Source organism: Marmota monax, unplaced genomic scaffold, assembly GCF_021218885.2.
Source record: "Marmota monax isolate L192 unplaced genomic scaffold, Marmota_monax_Labrador192_F-V1.1 WCK01_AAM20220418_F8-fsc00165, whole genome shotgun sequence".
Lineage (NCBI taxonomy): Eukaryota > Metazoa > Chordata > Mammalia > Rodentia > Sciuridae > Marmota > Marmota monax.
In genome coordinates, this window is record NW_026693851.1 from 4014260 (window position 1) to 4040248 (window position 25989).

Here is a 25989-nt window from a genome sequence, read left to right on the forward strand (position 1 = left end):
GTGTGTGTTTGGGTCACTGAAAACCCTCACAATGGGGTTTTCCTGTGGGCTGCTTCCCTGTGCTTGCTGCAGCTGACCTGGAGCAGCCTCCCTGCTGGACCGGAGGGGTCCAGGCAGGCCACGTGAAGAGGGACGGGGCTGGCCCCGTGGAGAGCTGCCGATCCTCACACAGCCAGGCACCAACACTCCGTGTGAATCTCCCCCGCAGTGGCCTTAGCAGCACCACGTCAGGGAGAGCAGGTGGAGACCTGGCCCGACCGCACGGGACCGCGTCTGACACTTCAGCTTGAAGTACCTCATCCAGGGCACGTGGGGGACATGAAAACGGGTGGTGTAGGGTATGATGTTTCGGAAGTGCCCGTTTTTTGTGATACTGGGGGTTAAACCCCAGCTCTGCGAGTTCTGGGTAAGGGCTCCACCATATACATGCACACATGTACATACATATCCACACACATGTGCACCATACACTCATACATGCACATGTGCACATATGCAAACCCACGTGTGCACACATGAAAACATACATACCTGCATGCCACATACATGCAAACATATACACATGTACACATATGCAAATACATACACTCATACATGCGTGTGTGCACACACATGTGAACACATTACATGCAGGCTCATGCATGCATGCATACAAAGATACACATGTGTGCACACACATGCAAACGTGCATGTACACCATATACCTGCAAACATGCATACGCATATGCAGGCATACACGCACCAACACACATGTGTCTATACATGTGTGAACACACATGTACTCCTACATGCACGTGCATGCATGCATCCACATATGCAAGCATACATGCACCTATGTATACATGCATGTACACGTGCAGAGATGCACACACATATATACACACATACATGCACACATGCAAACAGCCCTAGAAATATATACACATACTCACATTCCCTTACCATACACATAAGTACACAGATACTCAAATCTGTACCACACCTACCTGTATACACCACATGCACACACACCTACATATACACACCCACACACACGCTTACACCTGCACACCCACCCACACCTACCTGTATACACCCACATATGCACATACACCTACATATACACACCCACACTCATGCTTACACCTGCACACCCACCCACACCTACCTGTATACACTACATGCACACACCCACACTTACACCTGTACATCCACCCACACCTACCTGTATACACCCACATATGCACACACACCTACATATACACACCCACACCCACGTTTACACCTGCACACCCACCCACACCTATCTGTATACACCACATACACACACCCCCATATACACAGTCACATTCACTTCCACCCCCCACTTGCACACACCCACAGGTATCCTCACATCTATGCACACACACTCACCCACAAAGAGACGGGAAGCACATGTTGAGGGATCTAGGCGAGGACACAGAACGTGTTGGTTCTACCTGCTCAGTTCTAGAAATCTGAGCACTTTTAGAAGAACAGCTGGGAGTATACAACACTGCATCAGTTTTAAGAAGCCCAGTTTGTGGCCTGGATTTTGCATTCAGGCTCTCTTCTGGCGTCATTGGTTTGCTATACCCTCTTCCTTTTATGGTGCTGGGGATTGAACCCAGAAACGTCAACATGCTCGGCAAGCTCCACCGCTGAGCCACCTCCCGGCACTTTTATTCTAAATTCGAGACAGGGCCTTGCTAAATTGCCCAGGCTGGCCTAGGTCACAGATGTGTGCCACCATGCCTATCTGGTCACTAGAACTTTTTAAAAATGGTTAGGAGTAACCCAGGTGTGGGGGTGCATACCTGTATTCCAGAGACCCAGGAGGCCGAGGCAGGAGGATCGCCAGTCAGAGGCCACCTTCAACAACTTATCAAGGTCCTGTCTCAAAATTAAAGGAGCTGGGGGTGCAGCTCAGTGGTAGAGTGCCTCTAGGTTCAATCCCAAATGCCAAAAATAGGGTGAGTGAAGGGATGAGGCTTGCCAGAGAGCTGTGGTGAGGAAGTTCTCCCGGAGTCCCCTCTTGGCCAGCTTTATGGTAGGTCGGGGGTCCCATCCCCGGTGGCTTGCAATCCCTTTGGAAGAGCAGGCAGCTCCCAGGACATGGAGACCCGCAAGCCGCCCTGCACAGAGGCACAGGGCGTCAGCCAGATTCAGCCTCACCTGCCTCCACCGTCCTGTGTGACCGACATCCCCAGATGACTGTGATTTATTATGGATGGATTGATACCCCTCCCCAAAATTTCTGTGTGTGTGAGCAAAGGCTGGGACACTAGCAGGGGCACCCTGTGGTCTGCTGCCTCTCGGGCAGGCAGAGCAGAGGGACAGTAGTACCCACCTACCCACCTACCTACCTACATATCTACTTACCCACCTAACTACCCACCTATCCACCTACCCACCCTCCTACCCACCTACCTACCTACCTATCCGCCTACCCACCTACACACCTACCCACCTACCTAACCCACCTATCCACCTACCCACCTACCTACTCACCTACCTACCCACCTACTCACCTTCCTACCTACCTACCCACCTACCCACCTACCTACCTACATACCTACTTACCCACCTACCTACCCACCTATCCACCTACCCACCTACCTACCTCACCTACCTATCCACCTACTCACCTACCCACCTACCCACCTCACCTACCTATCTCACCTACCTACCCACCTACCCACCTACCTACCCACCTACTCACCTACCTCCCCACCTATCCACCTCCCCACCTATCCACCTCCCCACCTACCCACTTACCTAGTTACATCTACATTCCCCCTTCCCTCCCTGTCTATCTATCTAACCTACCTACCTACCTATACCTACTTATCTACCTACCTATCTGTCTATTGGGGGGTGATAATGACAAAAGATTGTCTTGTCTGAATTTGAGTTTTGGTAGGTGGATCTACAATTTCTAAAGTAAGAAAATGAATAATTATGGAGTTTTCTTTTTCAAGATTTAGGTTTCCTATCCACATGTAATGAAAAGAAATTAGACCCCTAACCCTCACCCTGCACAAAACCCAAAGTGGCTCAAGGACCAAGGCGCTACACCAGAGACCCTGCACCTACTAGAAGAAAATAGGCTCAAAACTCCATCATGTGGCTTAGGAACCAACTTCCTCAACAAGACTCCTCAAATGCAAGAAGTAAAATCCAGAATCAATAAATGGGATGGAATCAAACTAAAAAGCTTCTTCACAGCAAAGCAAACAATCAAGAATTTTAAGAGAGAGCCTACAGAATGGGAGAAAATCTTTACCACATGCACCTCAGAGCATTAATCTCCAGGATATATAAAGAACTCAAAAAACTTAACACCAAAAAAACAAATAACCCAATCAATAAATGGGCAAAGGAACTGAACAGACATTTCACAGAAGAAATATAATCAACAAATTTATGGGAAAAAATGTTCAACATCTCTAGCAATTAGAGAAATGCAAATTAAAACAACACTGAGATTCCATCTCACTCCAGTCAGAATGGCAATCATCAAGAATACAAGCAACAATAAATGTTGATGAGGAAGGATGTGGGGGAAAAGGTACACTGGTACATTGCTGATGGGACTGCAAATTGGTGCAACCACCATGGAAAGCAATATGGAGATTCCTGAGAAAACGTGGAATGGAGCCACCATCTGACCCAGTCATTCCACTCCATGCATATACCTAATGGACTTAAAATCAGCATATTGTAGTGACAGAGTCACACCAATATGCATAGCAGCTCAATTCACAATAGCTAAGCTATGGAACCAGCTTAGGTGCCCTGCAACAAATGAATGGATAAAGAAAACGTGGTATATATACACAATGGAATATTACTCAGCTATAAAGAAGAATTATGGCATTTGACAGCAAATGGATGGAACTGGAGACCATCATGTTAAGTGAAATAAGCCAATCCCCAAAACAAAGGCCAAATGTTCTCTGCATATGCAGAAGCTATCTCACAAGAGGGGGCAAGGGAGGAGTGAAGGTTCATGCGATTGGCCGGGAGGGAGTGGGAGGGGGGTGGGAAAGACAGGGAACCGTGTCAGACACCACTTTCCTGTGCTCGCACGTGAATACACCACCAGTGAAACTCCGCACGGAGCACAGCCACAAAGTGGGGGTCTTACTCCATGTATGTATGGTATGTCAAAGTACAGTCTACTGTCACGCAGAACTAAAAGGAGCAAGTGAAATCAAAAAGAAAAGACTTAGGCTTCCTTCGCAGCTGCCTCCCTCCCCGAGCCGACTTCCGACTAGAGTGGAAGTCCTGCGAGGCATCCTCCCTGCGCTTCCCGTGTTCATAGTCCTTTTCAAACCAAGGCCTGCCGGGCACAGGCGTGCTGTCGATCGCTCCGTGCTAGGGGTGTTCTAAGGGCAGTGATGAGCTGGGTGAAGAATGGCCCCACTCAGCTGGTGACAGGGCCCTGGGAGCTGACCACCACTGTGGCCACTTTCCAGTTTTAGAGGAAGCCAGATGTCAGGACCCAGCTCGCACCCTGCCCCCCAGGAGGGAGGCTCCCGGCCTGATGCCCCTGGGGGGGGGTGTTCCTGCAGTCAGGGCCCCTGAGGACACTCACACCCTTGCCTGCCCCGCTGAGCCTTGGAGCAGAGGACAGGCGGCTTGTCCAGGCGCCCAGCATACAGTGGCCCCACACTCTCGTGAGGAGGACTGTCTTACCACCAGCAGGAGGGGACGTGAGACCGAGGCCAAGTTCCTTCTCAGAGGAGGAGGCTTTCAGCCCAGCCCTGTGCTGCAGTGGGCACGGGGGTGCATGCCCTCAGAGCCCGGGAGGCTGTTCCTGGGCTAGGAGTGCAGAGAAGACCTGGACGGTGGGTTTGGGAGGGAAAGTTGCACAGATCAATACTCGGGGAGCAGGTCGGGACAGGCACGAGGGACAGGTGGGGAGGCCGTGGCCTTGCAGATAGGACAGGAAGCATTTAAAGCTAAATCCCACTTTTTACACCTAAAAATATAAAGCTGTCAATTTTCATTAAGGATGAAGCAAATGAAATCTAGATGGTGCCAAATAATTAATGACTTTTAATAACCCTAATAAATTTGGATTTCATCAAAACCATGTTGCCTCTCACCGCCGACGGCCAGGAGGAGTGGGGACCTGGGGGCAGCGCCTGTGAGACGGGGTGCAGCTGACATCCTTCCAGGCCCATCCATCATCATTAAAGAGAGATAAGGACGGCAGGATGGACTGCCGAGCACTTGGACACGGAGGCCTTTGCATTGAAAATTGAAGCCGTTAATTGTAACTGCTGTACTTTTGTGATCCCGCAGGTAGTGCACAAACTAATTCACGGCTTTGGCAACCACGCAGGTCTTTGTTCATTAAACCTCGACTGATTTCACACAGAGGAGGCTGCGTGGGTACACCCCAAGCCCCACTGAATCAGGGTTGTTTGGTCATCTTGTTCCAGACGGGGACTGAGAGCTACTGCATCCCGAGTTCTGGACCACACTGGTGGGCGGATGGGAGACAGGCCCTCGGGCCACACACACCACCGTGTCCAGCCTCGGGAAGCCCCTGGCCTCCCCTCACCTGCCTGCCGATGATCGTTTACTTTAAAGCATGTTTTTAAACGTCCCTTGCACTGTGTGGCTGTTCCAGGTGGCAGTCACTGGGGTGCCTCAGTTCTGACCCGGGCCTGCAGGCTAGCGGGAGAGGCGAGGACTGGCCTCGGTTTGTCTGGAGGTAAAGATGGGGTCTGGAGAAAGATCTGCAGGCCGCTGCTGCGGGTCAGAGAAGGCAGGTCCTGGTGGCACAGCGGCCCCAGCACTCGGCTCCTGGCCCTGGCCCTGGGGGAGGGAGAGCAGGGTCCTGAGAACCACAAGGCAGGGGCCTGACCAGGGGTGGCCAGGGCCGGGGATTCATGCTGAGAACGTGCCAGTCTCTCTCTGAAGCAGAGCCACCATCAGACTTGCATGCTGGGACACGGGGGTACTTGGGACGGCAAGGACAGCGGGCAGCAGCCACCCAGGACGCAGTCTGAGGCCACAGGATGCTGCAGGTCAAGGGCAGAGGGAGAGGTTAGCACGGAGGAGAAGGGGAGCTGCCCTCTCTGCACAGGAGCCCAAGCTAAGGTCTGAGCCCACAGGGTGACCAGGACGGGAAGAGGCCTTCAGAGGCCGGGGCTTTCCATGCTCTGGGGATCTTGGGGCCCACAGCTGTGGGCAGCAGCATCCAGAGCCAGGAAAGAAGCTCACCTGGTGGGCAGGTGGGAGCTGTGCCATCTAGGGACGGAGGGGTGGGTGACACTCCCCAGGAAGGAGAAGGGCGGGGAATGCTGTGACGCAGCTGTGCCTAAGCGCCTCTCACCCAGCCAGGGAGGTAACCCAAATCAGTGTGAGGACGGCCTCCCACAACCTCCTTTTGCTCTCCCTTGACACACACCAGACACCCGGCATGGACACTGGCGTTGTGCCATCTCCCTGCCACCACACGTTCACCGAGCACCCATTAGATGCCAGATGAGACGCAGCTGCCCTCAAGGCAGGCTGATCTCAGCAGCCTCCGCCTGGCTGGCCTCCGCCTGGCTGACCTCCGCCTCAGCCCTCCTGGGGCGCGTCACAGTCTTGCCTGCCGTGCTCCACTCACAGGCACATGTCTGCCCCCAGCCCACCTGGCCCGTCTCGGGCTCCCTCTGTCCCTCTTTGGGCTTCTCTCCCCAGGATCCTCAGGGCATGCTGTCCACCCTCTAACTTGGGTTGTGGCTTGGGGCGTGTCAGAGCTTTCCCCACCCTTCTCCAGGTCCAGGGCTTGTCCGTGCAGAGGCCTGTCTGGCCACTGCCCCGAAGACCCATTCGTTGCCCCTGACCTTGGGATGTTGCCCCCTTAACCTTCATTGGGTGGGATTTTTCCCAGAATTTTTAGAGGTGATGAGAGTCTGGTCTCTTTCATGTTTTCTCACCATCCGAACCTTCTTTCATGAAGCCAGGCGGGTCGCGGGCTAAGGGATGTGGAGGTCTGTACCGTGTGCTCCCGGAAGGTGTCTTGGCTTTGCCACCTGAGGGGGTGTTATCAGGATTGTTTAAACTCGAGGAGGTTACCGGCTGCTGGCTCTCTAACTCCATTTTAAAAATATATATATATTTAATTTGTTGCTGAACCTTTATTTTATTCACTTATTTGTATGTGGTGCCGAGAATCGAACCCAGGGCCTCACCCGTGCCAGGCAAGCGCTCTGCCACTGCACCCCCGCCCAGCCCCGAAACTCCCCGTGGATGACAGTGTTTGGGGTCCTTTCTCCCAAGCACACGTGGGTTTTCTTTCCTTCCACCCAGCACCCTGTGGCGTGTGCACATGCGTGTAGGAATCATGCCTACCTGTGCACATGGGCACACGCGTGTCCCTCACACCATGTGAGTGTCCACCCGACTGTAAGCCAGCCCTCTGACCATGGTCTGGACCAGGAGGCTGTGGGAATGTCTGTCCCCTGTCCCTGTGCGCGTGTCCAGCCGGCCTCCTGCCCCCTTCACGTAGGCCAGGCCCCGCACTCCTCCCTCCTGTGCCAGTGCTCCCTCTCAGCGGTGCCCACACCCCCCATGCCCTCTGACCTGATCCCAGACCAGCAGGTGTCAGCCTGACTGCTTCATGCACTTTCCACAACATGGTGTGCTCCCGGACAGCACACAGTAGGTGCTCAGAACTGCCTTGCTCCTGGACAGCACACAGTAGGTGCTCAGAACTGCCTTGCTCCTGGACAGCACACAGTAGGTGCTCAGAACTGCCTTGCTCCTGGACAGCACACAGTAGGTGCTCAGAACTGCCTTGCTCCTGGACAGCACACAGTAGGTGCTCAGAACTGCCTTGCTCAGTGACCTGAGCCGAATGGTTCCATTCTTGGTCCCAAAGACCCTGGGGATATTTTTGGTGGACACTTGTATGAAACCTGCAAAGTGTTGTGGGTGGAACTGTTACTGCCTCCTGTCTGGGCTCAGAGTCCGCACTGACGAGTCCTTGGTGGGTCCCTGGCTGCACTCTGCTCCGGTGACGCTCAGTTCTGCCTCCCCCACCCCTCCTCCTTTTTCACTATGACAGTCTCCAAGTACTTCAAGTCAAGTAGACACTTGGGGTCGCAGCCTAGTGGCCCCAAGAATGTCCACACTGTGATGTGCCCCCTGACCCCTGCGTGTTGGTGATAAGGACCTCGGTGGGAGACTCTCCTGGATTCCCCAGGAGGCAGGGGGAGGCTGGGCTTGAGGAGGCAGAGCAGAGGAGGGAGAGAGGGGCTTGCAGGGAGGAGACCGGGAGCCAGGGCTGCGGGCCTGCGGAGCCGGACACCCAGAGGACAGGCTGTCCCTGCAGCCTCCCGAGGGAGCTGGCCTGAGCTCTGGCAGGCGTCGGGGCCCCGCGGAGCAAGTTCAACAGATGGAGAAGGTTTCTCAGGGTCCCTGGTAGTGGGGACCCGGTGACTCACTGCTCTAGGAACCGAGAGCCCAGGGAGGGCAGGGACGCTTGTGCCCTGCTGCTTCCTGCTGGGTCACCTCTCCCCAGCAGGGCGGCCAGGGCACTCGAGGGGCCTCAGCAGGTCCTGCAGCTCCTTCCATCATCGCCTGAGACTCCCCAGAAGAGCGAGAGGGGACTGAGGCCCCACACGTCGGAACCCACCCTCAGTCAAAGTGACCGGACCTTGTGGCAGCAGAGACGGGACACCCTCTGCCTTGGGACCCTAACAGTCTACACTGTGTCTTCTATAGACCTTCAGGACGAACTCGGTATCTTCCCGTCGCCCCACGTGGTTCTCACCCGTGAGCCAGAGTGGCCACGTCTACCTCATCCTGAGAACCGTCCCCCACGCGGGTCCAAGACGCGGACCTCCTCCGAAGGCTCCGGCTTCTCGGGCCTGCGTGGGCCCTGCCGGTGCACAGGTGTCCTGCTGCAGGACCCCCACAGGCGGAGCTGCTCTTGACCAGGCTGAGGTGACAACCCTCCGACATGGGCTGCCTCGTGACAAAGCCTATGGAGCTGTCCTGTGGCAGGTCTGGACAACGTGCCCGCTGCGCCAAGGTGAGGACGGAGAGGACACTGGCGCAGCGATGGCCAGACCACAGGGAAGCAGAGGCTCGGGGCAGAGGTGTCAGCCCGCTGTGAGAGCCGCACTTTCTGGCCCTTGTCCTGCTTCAGTGATCTCTTCTCTGGGAGCAGAGAATCCTGGCTGACGGTGGCCTCTGTCGGGCCCGGGGACGGCGGTGGCCCTGTCTGGATTTCATTTCATCTCACAGGCAGAGTTGTTTTATGGGTTTTGTGAAGGTGTGATTTATGCTTTGAGACTCCTGGAAAAGCTCGTGGCTTTTAAAAATAATTTCTGAAAATGAATTTCTTTTTAGGGTCAGTGACATTATCAAAAGCTCAGGAGGACTCGCGCCTTGGCAAGGACAGCTCGGGTATTTCTTCTTCCTTCAGAATCCGCTGATCCTTCCACAATACTTAAAAAATGAGTAGCTACATTAAAAATGTGTCTCTTTTTATCTTTTGCACATGTGCACCTGTTCCCAGTAATTACCCCAGTCTTTAGCTGCAGTAGGCTAGCACTATGTGTTTGTTGATTGAGTTTCAGGGATCTACAAATATTTCTCCAGTCGAAAGGAGGGACTGGGCTGTTTGCCGTCCAAGTCCTCGTGCCTCTCGTGAAGTGTCTGCTCTGCACCAAGGCTTCTGTTCCAGCCACCCTCTCAGGTCCTCGGAGCACTCTCGGAAGCGATGGGTTAGAGTTTCACCTTGTTCCACTTTGAAATGACCCTTTCTTCCTAGCAGTAGTCTAAAAGGATCTAGGGCCAGTTGGTCAGGCTCAGAATGCCTCAGCCTCGCCACAGCCCACCCAGGCTGGGAGGGTAGAAGGAAACAGAAAGGGAACAGCCCGTAAACAGGCACTGTCATTACATGTCAATAAAATAAATAAGTAGGCCCAGTATTGGGGCCACACCTGTAATCCCAGTGACTCAGGAGGCTGAGGCAGGAGGGTTACAAGTTCAAGGCCACCTGGACAATTTAGCAAGGTTCTATCTCAAAACAGAAAAAAAAAAAAAAAAAGAACTGAGAATGTAGCTCCACAGTAGTAGAGTACTCAATAGAGTGCTCAGTAGTAGAGGGCTCAGTAGTAGAGTACTCAGTAGAGTGCTCAGTAGTAGAGGGCTCAGTAGTAGAGTACTCAGTGGTAGAGAGCTCAGTAGTAGAGGGCTCAGTAGTAGAGGGCTCAGTAGTAGAGTGCTCAGTGGTAGAGGGCTCAGTAGTAGAGAGCTCAGTAGTACAGAGTTCAGTGGTAGAGTGCTCAGTGGTAGAGGGCTCAGTGGTAGAGTGCTCAGTAGTAGAGTGCTCAGTAGTAGAGGGCTCAGTGGTAGAGTGCTCAGTAGTACAGAGTTCAGTGGTAGAGTGCTCAGTAGTAGAGGGCTCAGTGGTAAAGGGCTCAGTGGTAGAGTGCTCAGTGGTAGAGTGCTCAGTAGTACAGAGTTCAGTGGTAGAGTGCTCAGTAGTAGAGGGCTCAGTGGTAGAGTGCTCAGTGATACAGGGCTCAGTAGTAGAGTGCTCAGTGGTAGAGTGCTCAGTGGTAGAGAGTTCAGTGGTAGAGTGCTCAGTAGTAGAGGGGTCAGTAGTAGAGGGCTCAGTGGTAGAGTGCTCAGTGGTAGAGGGCTCAGTAGTAGAGTGCTCAGTGGTAGAGTGCTCAGTGGTAGAGGGCTCAGTGGTAGAGTGCTCAGTGGTAGAGGGCTCAGTGGTAGAGTGCTCAGTGGTAGAGGGCTCAGTGGTAGAGGGCTCAGTAGTAGAGTGCTCAGTGGTAGAGGGCTCAGTGGTAGAGTGCTCAATGGTAGAGTGCTCAGTGGTAGAGGGCTCAGTAGTAGAGTGCTCAGTGGTAGAGGGCTCAGTGGTAGAGTGCTCACTGGTAGAGGTCTCAGTGGTAGAGGTCTCAGTGGTAGAGAGCTCAGTGGTAGAGGGCTCAGTGGTAGAGGGTAGGGAGCTCAGTGGTAGAGGGCTCAGTGGTAGAGTGCTCAGTGGCTCAGTGGTAGAGTGCTCAGTGGTAGAGGGCTCAGTGGTAGAGGGCTCCTGGGTTCAATCCATGGTTGAAGAAGGAGGAGGAGGAAATAAATGCATAAATAAGATACTTCAGAGAGGGGGAGGAGGAGGGAGGGGCCTAGTCCCAGGAGCAGGGGTGGCCGTGAGGTTCCCTGGGAGACAGCTCTGACCCTGGGGCTGGGAGGAGGTGGACGACCCAAGCCAGAGGGGCAGTGTGGGTCCTGAGCAGTCGGCTGGGGTGACGGGGACCCAGCGACCCTCCCTGCTCTGCGGGTCTCTCCTTCATTGTTCATAAAACTCCCTGCACATGATTAACCCACATTGTTTCTACCTTCAATCGTGGTGAGACACACACAGTGAACTTCCCTCCTTACGCATTTGTAAGAGCACAGAGTGGGTGGGAGACCCTGGGGACCCCTGCACAGGCCCCCGGGGATGGGATCAAGGGTGCTGCAGAGCACCCTAGGGGGCAGCAGCCAGGCAGGTGGCCACGGTCACTACCTGAAAAGCCAGGTGAAGACTACAGACCCCCACTTCCCAACCCCACAGCTCGGCGACCACCTTTCCCACTCCCCTGAGGCGTCCGGGTTTTATTATTCACCCACTAGAAAGACCCCTGTTGGGGCGGCTGTAGCAGGAGGCAGGAGCTGGGTGCAGGATCGGCTGGATGGAGAGGGCCCACCCCAGGCAGGAGCCCCCGGGCAGGGAGCCTCCCTGGGGCACTGAGCTCGGGGGGAACCAGGTGCAGGCACTGCCTGTGGGTTTCTGATGAACGGTCACAAGGGCCACCAAATAACTCCACAGAAAGGCCACCTCGGCCAGCCACTGCCCCACCACCCACAGCGTCCCAGAGAGTTCTAGGGCCCCAGTCAGCTCACGATGGAAGGCTGCAGCCAGAAAGACAGAAACCAGGAAGAGGACAAAGGGTCTCAGAAGGCCTGTGAGGCGGGAGAGGACCCCAGAGGGACAGCAGGAGCTTCAGACTCCGCGAGGGTGCTGCGGCCCTAGGCAGAGCCATCAGCAGCAGAGACCAGAGAAGGGAAGCAACCAGAGGGACAAGGAGCTGCAGGAAAAGGCAGAGACGGGCAGCAAGGGACTGGCGGTGGCCCTCGGGAGGCCAGCTCCGCCCTCGGCCCTCACGGGCGGGAGGGCCCGTGGTCTGCCCCCTGCCTTCCTCGTGTGAGCTGGCACCAGATGCCAGTACCGACTGGACTTCCCACATCCAGAACTGCGAGAAATGAACGTCTGCTCTTTATGCACCACCTGGCCTCAGGTATTTTGTTACCGCAGCACACACGGAATGAGACAAAGGCTTTAAACACATTGGAAAGCATTTTACAGAGAATCGAGGCTAGCAGAGCTTGGGTAAAAGTGTCAAAGGAAATAAGGCCCATAGAAACGAGGCAGTTATTGGCTTCAGGCAAAAAAAAATGTGAAAAAAGAACATATAGCCTAGATTAATTGTGCTGTCCAATATGATAACCATGAGACCTATGACTCTTTAAAATCAAATGTGAATAAAATAAAAAATTCATTTCCATGATTGCTACAGACACAGGTGCTTGTGGCCCGCGTCTGGTGACTCCTGTGTTGAGCAGTGCAGAGCCAGAAGATGCCACGGTCCCAGAGGGCTTTGGTGGACAGCGTGCCACGTGAATCAGCAGTGAGGCCCACCAGCTGGCCACAGTGCTGACCACAGTGTCCAGAATACTGATCAGTCACTCCCCACACCTAAAACCTAGAGGAGGAGGAGCTCATTTGGAGCTTATGGTCTCAGAGGTCTCAGTCTATAGGTGGCCAGCTCCATGGCTTTGGGCCCCGGTGAGGCAGGACATCATGGCGGAGGGGCCCAGGGGAGGGAAGCTGTCCACTCATGGTGAGGTTAAGAAGCAGAGGAAGAGGGGAGACAGGCCCTGCAGGGAAGCCCCCAGAGGCCCACCTCCTCCACCACACGCTTCCCACCTACGGTCACCACTCAGTCCGTCCGGTTCGCCAGGATGCACTGACCAGGTGACAGCTCTCGTGATCTTATCATCCACCTCTGAATATTTCTGCATTACCAGGGGTTTGGGAGGCACACCTCTTATCCAGACCACACATCCCCGGGGACCCATTTCCTCCAACCATGTCCCACCTGCCTACGGTTCCCATCCCCCCGGGAGCCTGCGTAGCTGTCCGTGGATTAATCCAGGATGGGGTCACAGTCACCTCCCCAGCCCCACCTCTGAACCTGGCTGCAATGGAGACCAAGGCTTGCTGCACTGAGACTTAGGGACATTCCAGGTCCAAAGCACAGCAATATGCCTGTGTCAAGTGGAGGGGCCCGGGCACTGGGGACCTCAAATTCCCACATCGTCCCGTGATCATCCTGCAGTCACAGGTTGAAGATCCAGGTGTCAAGAGCTAACTGCACGGGCAACTTGCGGTGGCCCTGTGCGCCAGGCCATCTGGGCTCGCCCTTGAACTGGCCACTGTGACAAAAGGAAGGCAGCTCAGAGCAGCAGGAGGCCGAGGAAGGAGCTCAATCCCGGTGACAAAAGGAGAAAGAAAGAAAATTAAGGGAAAGACTGGACGGAAGGCAAAGGCAAAGCAACACCAAAGGCTCTGCACTCAGAGCGGCTGCAGTGGCGGGCGGAACCGCTCACGGGGGGAGCCCAGACCTCGTGTCAGCCACACCACACGGCACGTCATGGCAACATCATTGACCTGAATTGTAGGGCTTCCATAGTTTATTTTTTTTTAAATTTGTAAATTATTTTATTTTCATAGTTGCATGAGACTTTTAAGCATCAGAAGTTTATAAGGAGTTTTATGTTTCAGTAAAATTGCACTTAAAATAACTGGAGTTAAGCCACGCACAGTGGTGCACGCCTGTAATCCCAGCAGTTTGGGAGGCTGAGACAGGAGGATCGCAAGTTTAAAGTCAGCCTCAGTAAAAGTGAGGCCCTAAGCAACTCAGTGTGACCTTGTGTCTAATAAAATACAAAATAGGGCTGGGGATGTGGCTCAGTGGTCGAGTGCCTCTGAGTTCGATCCCTGGTACCAAAAAACAAATTTATTTAAATAAAAAAATAAAATGACTGAAGTCAATGCCAAGGGTATGTGAGGGTTTTCCTCTAAGTGTGGCCTAGTGTGGCAGTTGTGTGTCCCAACTCTGTGTCCTCCCACCATGCAGCTGGGGGTTTGGGAGGGCTCCAGCCCATCCCCCTTTCGAGGGTCCCCCAGTTTCTCACTTGGTTCGGTCCCAGCAGGTCAGCACTGGTATTCCCTGGCTGACCAGCTGGTTCAGTGGGGGCGGTTCTGCCAAGACCCTCCTGGAAGGGTGCTGAGAGCCATCGCCTTCTCCCTCTCGGGTGTGTGTGCTGAACCTCCATCTGCTCTGCCGTTTGCAAGCCTGTGAGAACCAGAGTTGGGGATCAGGCAAGAACCCAGAGAACCCTACTGGCCCCTGTGGGCTGCTAAGTCACACTTTCCCCTGGCCTCTGCCTCCTGCACCTGCTGGCTACACAGAGAGGTACAGTCCTGTTAGCTCGTCCTTCTGCGCTAAGAGTAACCCGGGACGTCGTGGCACAGAGCCGCATTCCTCCTGCCCAGGAGTCTGCAGTTTGGTGGCAGTGGGGCTGGCTGGAGCCCACTAGGCCAGGAGCTGGACTTTTCAGAATGCTGGTCATCTGCATGCTGTCACCATCTCTGTGGTAGCTGGGCTCCCTCACTTCCGGGTGCCCCAGGGGAGAAGGAGGAGGCTCGAGGGCAGGTGTGGAGTTCTTGGAAGTGACTCACGCAGTCCTGGCCACAGAGGCAGGCTTAAGCGGGGAGCAGGCTCCACTTCTCAGTGCCGGCAAGGTGCTGGAAGCTGAGGGGCTGGACAGTTCCTGGGGTCATGTTTAGGTGGCGATGATGAGTCTTCTACATGACTACAAATCGTTCTTACTAGGGAAAAAGAAAAGCGCGGTGGTCCACAGGTGAGGTTACTGAGGTTGATTCGGCCCCTAAGGAAAGCGTGGCTGGGAGATGAGAGAACCAGTCAGAACCGAAGGAGATCACCTGGAGAAGGGTCAGGGCGGGACTCCTTCAGGACTGCTCTGTCACTTATTTTGACTATTCACAGGTTGTTCTTGGGGTTAAATGAGAAAATGTAAGTGGAAGTATTCTGTGAGCCCTGAAGTTCTCTACAAGTGTAAATGACTGTTCTCATTTGGGTCCTGAAATCAAAGCCAAGTTGGTAAAGGGATCATTTAAGTCCAGGTGGAAGCCTTACTGGTTCCCATCTGGGAATGCTGAGCAGAGCGGGTCTGGGCCACCTCTCCAGGGAAGGGAGTCAGGTGCATTCAGAGAAGAGAGTGTTTGATCTTTAAGTTGGGGAATGGGTGCGTGGGAACTTGATATTTTATCCTTTTAGTCATTTTGTGCGTCTGAAATATTTCATCACAGATTTTGAAAGATCAATCCCTTCCCTCAATTTCCGATGGGTTGATACTGGCACTCGGCAGCAGGAACCCTGGTAGCATCCCTCATCATAAGCTGAGAAGTTTCTAGGGTATTTGCTCCATTAGGCAGGATTTAGCTTCACCCGTTAATCCGCCGTCCACACTGAGGGCCAGGCAGGGCAGGCAGGCCAGCGGAGGGAGTCTTTGCAGGAAAGCACCTCACCCTGCTGAGGTCCCAGACTCCCAGCTCAGCAGGGGTGCAGGGAGGGCGGGCAGGCCGTGGCTCTCTGCAGAGGGTCTCCCAGCCTCCACCTCGCCTCCCACCTCTTGACCTCCTGGCACCCAGGTGATTCTGGAAACTGTGGGACAAGCTTCAGCCAAGGGGCCATGGCAGGACTACTGTGTGCAACTTGTAGACAAAGGCCCTCAATGTCCTTGTCCCCTACGAGGAGACCAAGAGAAGGAGCAGGCGGGAAGCAGCAGAGGCTTCACGATGTGCTGAGGGGAACCCCCAGCCCGCAGAAGCTCCAGGAGAGAGCAGCAGGCCCCGTCTAGAGGGGAGAGCCGCGTATCTGGACCTTCTAAACGACTCCGGATTCCCACAGCTGATACTTGAGTCCCGACATTATGCCCAACACTACACTGGACTTTTTGATGAACTGTCTAAAACAGGTTTCACCAGCTCTGGGCTATGAATGAGGGACAGGTCTCAGGGGGCACCTGGTTCCCTTGCAGCTGGGGCCAGAGGTTTGACTCCAAGCCCCTGATGCTGTGTTAACTGTGTCTTTTATTTGCTGTGTCTGAGGCTCTGATAACTGGGCCGTGCTGATCCTGGAGGGCGTCTCTCCCAGGCTGGCTAGTTCCTACCAGTGAACACTGGCCACCCAGCCTCGTTACTCCAGGGCAGGGAGGCCACTAGGGCAGCCCCAAGACTGGGCAATGCAGGTCTGTTCACCCTGCTTGGCCCCTTCCTTCCCAGAAGCCTCAGTGAAGAAGCTTCTGGGCCCCCTCCCTCTGCCCCCAGACCACCTGGTGCTTTCTGCGTGCCCACCCTGCCCCAGAAGCCACGAGTAGCGAGCTCTTTCTAGTAGCAGCTGCAGCCTGCGCATTGGACTCACCACATCTGAGTCACAGAAACCTGTATGGAAAGAACCGCCAGGTCCGGCTCTCTCCATCCACACGTGTGCATCATGCCTGTTTCCACCCGCAAGGGCACGGGGGCCTCGACCGTGGACTTCAGTTAACAGCAGAGTGTCCGCTCCTGCCATGGCCTGGTCACACACGAGCCCTTAGCAGGACCTCAGCCGGGCCTGAACTTCTGCAGCCTGTGGTTATATCAGGCTCACTGCCTCTGCCCTGGCTCTCAGATGAACTCCGTGTATGGAAGAGATTTACTACCCTAACTATTCTGTATCTCAATTTAATGAAATTGTTAAGGATGCTTTGATGGTCTTGCGCCAGTGTAATTTTAAATAAAATGTCCTCATTCTCTGGCAGCATCTGTGGCTCTGATGTTTAACTATCAGAAAGTACTTAAGTGGAGTGCTCTCTGCAATGCTGTCTTTACGACATCAGCGTGTTTTACAGCATTTCCCCCCCAGAGTAAACAAGAAAAAGTTTTATGGGTGTCTTTGAGGCAAAGCCTCATCGAGGTGCTAGAAGTTAAACCCTGGCTGCATGTAGGTCGGGCAGCAATGTGTCTTGGGGAAATTCCAGACTTTGGAGACTGAATTTGAGTCCTGGCTCTTCTGCTACACAGCTGGGAACCCCCTGGCCTGCTTCTGTCTCTGAGCCTCAGTCCCCGCATGGTAAGAGGTGGATGACCCTGTGTAGTTGCTGGGCTGCTGCAGGGGGAAGGGAGTCTGCACGGCAGGATGTATGGCCCCGACAGGGCAGCCTGGGTGCCCCCCTCCCTGTGCACCAGCCCTCAAGCACTCTCAGGGGCTTTGAGCAGAGGTGTCCACATATCTTTCCAAAACACAGCAGCCCTGAAGCCTGGTGCATGGGCCGAGCTTGACCATCCTGCGGCTCAGAACCGGCCAAGGCAGTGTGGAGCACCCCGGCTGCTTGGTACGGTTGCCAAACACACTCTTAATTGCCTAACCTTTTAAAATGATTAAAAGTGAGACGATGATGGGGCACAGAAACAGCATGGGTGCGCGTTAACAGCAGAGTGTCAGAACTTGGTCATTCCGTTGGCCCTCCCTTGGCAATGCTCCCTCTGAGTGCACACCCCCTGCCAGGGAGATGGCTACACCCACCAGCCTGTCCGGGGTCTGTACCCCAAACTGCAGACCTTCAGAGCATGTCTGGGCCAGGCCTACGCCCTCAGCAGGTGTGCAATTTAGTCTACTCTGTGGAGAAGTCGCTGAAGTCAGGTGACTTACACAAGGTCACGCAGTCAGGAGAGGCAGAGAGTCCCCTGCCTCTGAACAATGTTTTATTACCAGAAAACACCTCAAGCCTTATTTTCCTTTGAAAGTTGGACATTTGTAAATATTGCTTAATGTACAATTGACAGAACAAATAAGGTTTTACTGAAGAATAACAAGGCCATCTCTACAACAAAATCGTGAAATCATGGCAGACAGGTCACTGTGTATCAGACATAACTCAGCGTTTAGCCAAAACTCCGTGGTCCTCACTCTCCTCACCTTTTTTTTTGGCACCGGGAATTGAACCCAGGAGGATTTAACCACTGAGCCACATCTCCAGCTTTTAAAAATGATTTGTTTTGAAACAGGGTCTGGCTAAGTTCCTGAGGTTGGTCTTGAGCTTAGAGTCCTCTGCCTTGGCTTCCCGAGTCGCTGGGATTACAAGCATGCGCCACCACTCCCGGCCCCACAGTCCTCTGAAGAGTTGTTTGGGAAAAAAGAGAACACAGATGGGACAATGAGAGCCCGGCCTCTGCTCGCTGTCCTCCCTGGCCGGCCTGCTGACCACTCTAGCCTGTCTCAGGCAGCAGCTTCCTCCGTAACAGCTGGGCCTCCAACGCCTTTTCCTACTGCATCCCTGGCCCCTCAGGCCGCTGTTAGCTGGAACTCCTCTCTGTGTGTCCAATCCCACTTCCTGCTCTCCACACCTAAGTTTTAAATTCATCCTGGAAATGGGAGCCCAACAGAGATCCACAGGGAACATGCCTAGAGAAGGTGGTGCAGGCCCGAGCAGTGGTGTATACTCACAGCCCAGCACTGAGAGGCTGAGGCAGGATTGCAAGTTCAAGATCAGCCTCGGCAACTTAGTGAGGCCCTGCCTCAAAGTAAAAAAAGGAGGAGTGGGAGGTTCCATCCCTAGAGAGAAGGCAAGGGAGAGAGAGAATGAGAGAGAGAGAGAGAATGAGAGAGAGAGAGAGAGAGAGAGAGAGAGAGAAGGTAACACAGGCCGGCCTGGGCTAATGTCAGGAGGCTGATGTTGGGCTGTGGAGTTCCCAGGGGTCAGGCCCCACCAGGGGCACCTCAGGCCATCTCAAGGGGTGGCAGTGGCTCACAGCACAAGCAGATGCTTCCCACCCTGGGCAGCACAGGAAGATGGTCATCTTGGCCGTACAATCTTGACCTCAGTGGGTGACTGCAGCTCCTGGGGGAGTGGCCCCCACACAAGTGCCATCCGCCTGGGCAGGGCCCTGGCTTCCAGCAGCTGAGAGCCTCATGCAGATGTGGGCTGTGGCCTGCTGAGCAGATGAGCCACACTTACAACACCTGAGAGGAGCTCCCGGCAGAGGGGGCGGTTTGGGGACCCCCACTGCAGCGTGGCCTTGACCTCTCATGGTCAGACATGCAGGTGGGGAAGGCAGTGCCTGGAGGAGTGCAGGCCCAGGGCCCAGGGCCCTACAGCAGCCCCCACCCCACTCCCATGCCGGAGTCCGGTGACATGGACCTGCAGTGAGGGGAACATCCCCATCTGTCCTTGGGTGGACGGGCTTCCACAGACAAAGGCCAAGCCGAGGCTGACCCAGCATAGACTTTAAGCTGTCCAAGCCACTGTGAAGCTGATGTCACGGGCAGTTCTCCCCAGTGGCCCAGGTGCCAGAGACTGAGCAGGAAAGGCCGACGAGCTGCGGACTTGGGGCAGCACCTCCAGGAAGGGCTTGACTGCTACTCCCTGGGAGAGAGCAGACCATGCCTGGGCACCTCTTCCCCCCAGCCCCCACCCCCGGGTGGAGGGCGTGTGCACCCCACCCCTGGCCGGGAGGAGCTAGAGCAGCAAGGCTCTGGCCGGCCTGTGCAGGTGGCTTGCATTTTGGCAACCGAAGTCTCTCTCCTCTGACACCATTGAGTCCCTACAGAGGTTGCTGGTGGCTGAGTCCCTACAGAGGTTGTTGTGGCTGTCCCAATTCTCACTCATCTCAGGGTGTTTCTGGCCCCCTCCTGACTTCCAGGACCCACAGCTGCTGAGGGGGTGACGTTGTCCACACAGGTGTGAGTTTCCCAGATTTCTAGTTTCCTCCCACTGTGGGTATATGTCTCCCCCATGCCCAGTCTTGCCTTGTGACCCAGCATGGGGTCTGTCCTGGGGAATTTCCACGTGCACGTAAGAAGAAGGTGCCCTGCTGATGTTGGGTTCAGGTTCTGTCGGTGTTGGCCTCACACCTGTTGGCCTCCTGCCTCAGCCTCCTGAGTTGCTGAGATCACAGGTGTGCACCACCAACGCCCCACGTCTCTCCATTCTCCAAGTGGGCATTTATGTCTCCAACGACTGCTGCTGGACTGTCCATTGCTCTCCTTTTCTGTTTGCCTTTCACCTTCTAATTCTCTGGGGCTTTAATCTTGTTCACATGACCTCATTTTTTTGTGTGTGGGTTTTAACTTTCCCTGGTAATGGACGTAGATGCTATTCAAATTCAGAGCATCTTACTGTTGGCCTTTTACTAAAGAAACACCTTTTTCTAAAATAATTTTATTATCATTACAATTGTCATACACAAATTATACTAAACTAGGTCTGCATTTTAGGAAGTGACATCAGAGGGACTGTCCTGGGAAGGCCAGCCCCTTAGAGGATGTGTCTGTGACTGCCTGCTGCTCGGAGGCTCCTGTGCCCTCTGGCAACTCCATCCCCACTGCTGCAACGACAGTTTTCTGATTATTTCCTTATAGTTGTATTCAGTTATGTCTTTTTGGATCTTATCACTGAAGAATTGTAGTGTGATGGCTAATCTCATTGTGTCCCTTCTGACAAGCTCTAGTGGACATGGTAGCCAGACAGGACCTGGGATGGCCAGGGACTCCCTGTAGGGAGTGAGTTCACAGCCGTGGGTGCACATCATCCGTGGCCTTAACTTGGTGAATGTTCCCTGGGGACCCATTTCCAAACCCACACTGCTCACTAGTGGGTCCAGGATGGTGCCCAAAGGAGAAGCAGGTATGCAGTCTGTGGGTAGTAACCCTAACTGCCACAGGTGAAGCCTGCACACCCTCCAGCTCTGCCACGCCACTTATTGAGTGGGAACTGTATAATTTTTAAAAAACTGCAATGATCTATATTTAAAGGTGCATGAGCTGGCAGTTAGGCTGATGCATGTTTATCTCTTCACTTTTGTGGTGGCAACACTTATGACCCACTCAATCTGCAATTCTGAAAGAAACAACACGCTGTGTGAACAGGAGACGTCTTGCTGTGTGTCATGCGTGCATCACGGAAGCTCTGTTCCCAGGGACCAGCAGTGCTCCGTCCTGCCCTGTCCCCGCCCCGTCCCCGCCCCTGGAAACCCGTCCTGTGCTGCTGTGAGCACAACAGCTCAGATTCACTCGCAGGTAAGACCCAGCGGCCTGTGCCTTCCTGACACTCCACCAGCCGGGTGTCTTCCTGCTCCTCCAGTGCTGAGTGAAAGGACTCCCCCTTCCTGAGGCTGCCTGCATCCTCCTGTGCATGCACATGGCAGCTTCCTCTCCCGTCCACCTGCTGACGGGCAGTTCCTTTCCATGCCGTGCCTGATGCTGCACAGAACACGGGAGGGCCGACACCTCTGAGGTGCTGATTGTTCCTTTGGGCATATGACCTGGGGTGGGTTGCTGGATCACATGGGAGCTGTTTTTGATTTTTTGAGGGGCCCTCATCTGTTTTCTCCAGTGGCAGTGCAAGGCCCCTTCCTCCACACCCCACCAGTGTTCGCCTCTTGTCCTTCTGATGACAGCCCTCCTTGCAGGTGTGAGGTCACCTCATGTGGCTTTGATTGCCTTTCCCTGTTGATCTGGGATGGTGAGCACCTTGCCACATGCTGGACAGGCCGTGCCACTTTAGAGGTCTCATCCTGCAGAAATAACTCACACCTACCTGCAAGAGTGTTCTTGCAGCAGAAATCATAACAGGAGAAAAGCCCCTTGATATACATGTCAAACAACAGGGGGATGTTGGGAGAAATCAAGGCACTAGCATGTATCACATGCTCTGATAGGGCTCTGAGCTGCCACTGACCAATGCAGCCCATTTCTCCTAAAAGAAAACTTATGGTTATACATTGGTACATAAGACGAAAGTGTTTGGGGAAAGGGAGGGAATGTGTTCTCATTTAAAAGTAGGAAACTCTAAGCAAAATAATAGCCCCATAAATAATTCCACATCCAAATTAAGGGTTTTTTGTTAAGCAAACCAGAGTTTGCTTAACCTCTGAGCCACATCTGCAGCCCTTTTTATTTTGAGACAGGGTCTCACTAAATTGCTTAGGGCCTTGCTAACTTGCTGAGGCTGGCTTTGAATTTGTGATCCTTCTGCCTCAGCCTTCTGAGTCACTGGGATTACTGGTGTGCATCACATGTCTGGCTTTAATTAAGGGTTTTGACAGGGAGATTATCCTAGATTGCCAGGTTGGCCCAGAGGGACAGGGTGCTACAGGAGGGAGGGAGGCGGCCAGGGCTGAGGAGACAGAGCTGTGGTGGGAGAGACAGTGAGCCACAGGTTGCGGGCCCTGTGGGAGCCGGAAACCACAGAGGACAGGCTCTCCCCTACAGCCTCCTGAGGGAGGTGGCCCTGAGACACCCTGGCTTGAGCTCAGGGAGACTCCTGACCTCCAGACTGTGAGATAACAAAGGTGTGTTGTTCAAGCACACAAGGCCTGGTGAGTTGTCATAGCAGAGGACAGGTAGGTGACAGAGGTAGAGATAACAAGTGCCTGATAGAAACATCCATCATCTCAAGTAGGATAAGGAGGAGGCAAGGCAGACAGGACACATCACTCCTTGCTTATGTTGGTGTTTTTATAATTAACATTTATTACTCCCCTAAATAATAATCCCAGTTATTCTGGAGGCTCAGGCAGGAGGATTGTAGGTTCAAGACCAGCCTGGACCACCCAGTAAGACCCTGTCTCAAAATAAAAAGGGCTCGGAATGCAGCACAGTGACATAGTGCCCCTGGGTTCAGTACCACTACAGAAAAAAATAAAACATAAAACATGGCTGGCATGGTGGCACACACCTGTAATCCCAGCAGCTCCAGAGGCTGAGGCAGAAGGATGGTGCATTCAAAGCCAGCCTCAGCAACTTAGTGAGGCTTTAAGCAACCTAGTGAGACCCTGTCTCAAAATGAAAAATAAAAAGGTTGTGGCTGTGGCTAAGGGCCTGGGTCCAATCCCTGGTGTGTGTGTGTGTGTGTGTGTGTGTGTGTATAAATCAAAACATAAGTATATCCTTAAAATAAAAATATAACCAATTTTTACCAACAGTCTGAATGGCGGGAGAACTAAGGATGGAAGGGAATGGACAAGAGCCTCCTGGCACACGCAGCTCTTTCCTTTTCTCTCCTGCAATTTGGTGAAGAATATCTATAACAGTCTCTGGTTTTCAGAGAGGATCCTCAGATAAATTGGGAAGGTCTCACAAACTTCCATAGGCAATAGCTTAAAATACACTGCTCATTTTATATTAGATTCACTTGGAGCACAGCAAGAGAAGAAAGGAAGCAGAAATAAGAGGAGTAAACACTTCCCACTGGAGCGACAAGACGTGTAAGCATCGGGAAACCTGAGCTGCAAGAAGTATAGAAAGTGTGTGCGCACGCGCGTGCAATCTCCTCCATATATGCACAGGTAGATATATTTGAATTAGTTTTCCAGAGGACAGAACCAACAGCGCGGGTGCAAACGGTTCATCACCAGGAATCGGTTCGTACCATTCTGGGGACTGTGAGGTCTCACTGCCTGCCATCTGCCATCGAGAGACCCAGCAGAACCAGAGTGAAGCCAGAGGCTGCTGTTGAAGCCCTGAAGTCTGGAACAAGAACCAGGAGCCCCAGTGTGCAAGGACAGGGTGTCCCAGCCGTGGAGCAGAGAGCTGCCTTCCCTGCATCTCTTTGGTTCAGGCCCACGATGGGTCAGATGGAACCACTCACATAGTGAGGGTGGGTCTTCTTCGTTCAGTCAGATTCAGTCTCTTCCAGAAGCACTGTCACAGACACACCCAGAATCATACTTTACCGGCCATCTGGTCATCCCACAGCCCCTCAAATTGACAAAGAGTTTAATATCCTGACACTCACACGTGCGCACACACATACATTTGCCGTTCATTTGACTTTTATTATTATTAGGTTGTATTTAAAATTTCTTAGTTTGAGATACAGATTCCCAGGAAGCCACAAAACACTACAGAGATGCCTTTTGTGCCATTCTTCCAGTTTCCTCCCATGGTATACCTCGAGTAAACAGGGCCCAACTCCAAACCAGGGCATTAACATTGGCATGGTGTGCACTTATAGTTCTGGGTCTTTTTTTGGTAGGGGCAGGTAACTGGGGATTGAACTCAGGAGTACTTGACCACTGAGCCACATCCCCAGGCCTATTTTGTATTTTACTTAGAGACAGGGTCTCACTGAATTGCTCAGCGCCTCACTTTTGCTGAGGCTGGCTTTGAACTTGTGACCCTCCTGTCTCAGCCTCCCTAGCTGCTGGGATTATCGGAGTGTGCCACTACTTCTGGCTTGGTCCTTTTTCAAAGCAGTTTTATTGAGGTATAATTGATATACAAGGAACTGTAAAGGTACACATCTAGTGGTCCCCCCCTCCCATCTGAGGGGGACATGTCCCAAGACACTCAAAGGACAACTGAGAGCTGTGGTAGAGCACCTGCCCAGCACAAGCGAGGCACCACATAAAAATAAATCAAGATACTGTGTCCATCTACAACTAAAAACAAATTAAAAAAAAAAGGACACCGACACAGTGGGTAGTGCTGGCCCCACGTGCACAGCTTCCCGCTGAAGGGGCACCCCCCTCGCCCTGGCCCTCTGGGCCACCAGCGTCGCCGTCCCTCCGGGGCTACTGTAAGGCGAGGAGGACCTGAAGACAGCGTGAGAGGTGGCCCCGGGGGACTAGGGAGGACAGCACACACCGCGGGGGACACTGGACAGGGCAGGACTCCCGGCCCCGCAGGGCACGGCGAGCTCCCGCCGGCTACTCGGACGGGGCAGGGTTTAATCATCGACTTCTGGAATTTTTCATTCGACATCTTTGGCTGTGGTCGCTAGGGTAACCGAAGTCACCGCCGCAGAAGGTGACTCTGGTGCTGGCTGCAACGGGCCGCCGCTGCTCGGGGCCGTCGGTGCTCGGCCGCCCACTCGCCCCCGCGTCTGCCCGCAGTGTGCCTGGCCACCACCCTCGGGGACCTGACGGCGGGGCGGCGGCTTTGGAACTGACCCACGCGTCAGCCTCGGTAGCACCCGCACGCCGCAGCACCGCCATGGCGGTGGCGCAACGCCGCTGGGCCCCAGGTTCTTCCGCCATCGCCGCTCCCCACCGTCCCGGGCCGCCCGCGCGCGCTCAGGACCGACGCGCCTCGCGGGGCCGCGCACGCAAGCGGGGACCGCCGGGAGGAGCGCCGCGCCGTCGATGGCGGGGCCGCGCGCGGAGGCCGCCGGAGGAGCGCCGCGCCGTCGATGGCGGGGCCGCGCGCGTTGGCGGGGCCGCGCACGGCAGCGCGGCGGCCGCCATCTTCCTTCCCGGCGGCAGCGGCGGTGCAGGCGCGGGGTCAGCGGCGCGGCGGCGCCCCTCGCTCGGCCGGCGGCGGGCGTGGACCAGGCCCGGGGGCCGCCCGCCCCTTCGCCGCCCGCGCGCCCGCCGGCTGGGTGCGGAGCGCAGACACCGCCCGGAGCGCCGGACCCGCCCGAGGCCGCCCGCGCCCCCCGGGCCGCGCAGATGGGATAGGCGGCGAAGATGTTCAGCTTCGAAGGGGACTTCAAAACGAGGCCCAAGGTGTCGCTCAGCGGCGCGAGCACGAAGGTGAGGGCAGCGCCGGGCTGGGCCTGCCCAGGCGCAAGGGGGGCGCCGCTGCGGTGCCTGTGTCCCCCGCCCCGCCGCATCTCCCTGAGCCCTCGTCGTCCACCCTGAGCCCCCGTCGTCCACCCTGAGCCCCCGTCGTCCCCCTGAGCCCCCATGGTCCACCCTGAGCCCCCGTCGTCCCCCTGAGCCCCCATGGTCCACCCTGAGCCCCGTCGTCCCCTGAGCCCCTGATCCACCTGAGCCCCCGTGGTCCACCCTGAGTCTCGGGGGTCCATCCTGAGCCCCTGGGGTCCCCCTGAGACCCCGTGGTCCCC

At 54.6% G+C, this 25989-nt stretch overlaps 1 long non-coding RNA gene across 2 annotated transcripts in view; it reads right to left on the minus strand.

Moving 5' to 3' along the window:
• The window catches only part of LOC131424871 (uncharacterized), a 43242-nt gene extending 18043 nt beyond the window's left edge, over positions 1 to 25199 (minus strand). For both annotated transcript variants that reach the window (XR_009228465.1, XR_009228464.1), the window contains exon 1: positions 24940 to 25199. This is a non-coding gene — a long non-coding RNA (uncharacterized LOC131424871). The remainder of the gene's footprint in view (positions 1 to 24939) is intronic.
• Between the last annotated feature and the right edge of the window lie 790 nt (positions 25200 to 25989).